We start from the raw sequence: 1973 nt of genomic DNA, 5'->3' as shown, positions 1-1973 counted from the left end.
GCTTGGATGGAGCCACCTCTCTGGCAGAGAGGCACTCCAGGGCCCCTCAGCTTAGGGACTGTGGAGTGATGTTAGCACGTTCAGCTTTGGGGACTCTGAGATTAAATTTATCACTGGACACCCCAACACATATGACCTCTCTCCCCCAAAGAGGGCACAAATAAAATCTGGTGGTGGTGACCAAGATAGCCCAGGCGATGGCTGGGTTTTGTGGGCCCAGACCCAGCCCCCTCCAGGAAGTTCTGTGGTGCCTCCCTGAGTGTGCCCCCGGATGCGCTGGTGCTTGTCTGGTGTGTGTCTGAGCCTCGGTTTCCCCCTGCATTTGGCAACCTGCCCAGCAGGGTTGGTGTAGGAGTGCCAGGGTGAGACAGGGCTCCATGGACCACTTACCTGGTGGTCTCTGGCAACCCCTTTCAGCGGTCAGTGGGGTGACCCAGTAAGACTATGGCCCCTGGTAGTCCCATGGACTGCAGAAGAAGCACTGAGTTGGGAGAGCACAGGCATTTTGAGGGCTGGGTAACTGGTTGGCCTCTAGGAGTTGAAGGGGGGAACAGGACAGCAGGGCCGAGCAGCCTACTGCCCACCAGAACAGGCAGGAGACTGGGTGCTCATAATGCCAGTCAGTGTGAGCTGAGACTGCAGCAGGCCAGCCACATCTTCACATCCAAAACGCCCTTCCCCGTGGCTCTGGTCTCTGAGCTCTGGGTGTCTGAACCATGGCAGGAAGCAGAGGAGGGGGTTAGACCCAGCTCCAGCCCTGACTGCACTGCCCACTTGCATGGTAGCCTCTGTCTGGGTCCCCTCCTCAGGCCAAAGTCCCTCTTCACGACCAGAGAGCCTGGTGTCATGTGACAAGCAGAAAGAAAGAATGCGGTGCGACCCCCAGCCTGGGTCCCACCACTGTGGGGACCACCATCGACTGAGTTGTGCCATCCAGCCTTGCTTCCCTTTGTCCCTGCAGCATGGCATACCCCTGTCCACCATGGAGAGCACTGTATCTCCCAGCTCCCTCAGCTTGCTCTTGGGGGCCTGGGCTTCCCCAGGTGATTAGTGCTGCTTGCCACATCAGCCAGAAACTTCACCTGCCCAATCTAGTGCTTGGAGCTGGACAGCTTCTCCCATTTGCTGCTCTGTGAACATAGGTGTGGCTGGTCCTGTAGTGCTGTCCTAGGACCCCAAATATTCTATTTTTAAAGATAGAACTTCCTGGTGGTGGTAGGTCCTGCCTGTCTAGGCTGTGCAGTGAGCCCAGTCCTCGGCCTGGACAGGGCAGCTCCATGGACCCCTGAGTTTGCACCCGGCCCCATGAGCCAAGGCCAGGTGGAACCCAGGGCATTGAGAAAGGCCTGAAGTTGTTAGTGGGTTGCCGTGGGAGGCCCCAGGTACTGAGCAAACCTGGTGCAAACTTGATGAATAAGCCTGTTGGCTGGGTAGCAGATGCTTGGGGGCCACTTAGGTATGGACAGGAGTCAGGCTGGCACGTGGGTGGTCAGAGGGCTCAGGCCTGGCAGGGGCTGTCCTCAGGCTGGCCTGCAGTAAGCATCTGACTGGTGTTGGGTACAAGAGCTGGCCCCTGTCCCAAGGCTGGACAACTCTGGATGCCACTCACACTCTACGCTCTCATGGGATTAGGCCGGCCTCGGCCTCGCTGAATGCTCGTCTCTGCTCAGCTTCCCTCCCCTGAGAAGCCCCTTCCATGGATGGCTCCTTTGGGGGACCCCAAACTAAGGCAGCCAACCGTCAGTATGTCCTCCAGCCTCCTTTTGCTCCTCTGCTTGGCCCTGCCCTTTCTGTTCCTGACCCTGCACCCCTGCTTGCCCTGTAGGCTTGGCTGCCACTTAGCTCCAGCCTGATGCATGGAGGGGCTGGGCTGCTCCTGGCTGAGGAGGAGATTCTATTGGTTAGGCCTCTGCCCTTGGTCAAGTTTGTGGCCCTATGCCTCATGAGAGCTGGTCTGACAGGTCCATCCTTCC

This window comes from Pteropus medius, unplaced genomic scaffold (assembly GCF_902729225.1).
Source record: "Pteropus medius unplaced genomic scaffold, Ma_sr-lr_union100, whole genome shotgun sequence".
Lineage (NCBI taxonomy): Eukaryota > Metazoa > Chordata > Mammalia > Chiroptera > Pteropodidae > Pteropus > Pteropus medius.
Note: the sequence above shows the minus strand (reverse complement) of the source record.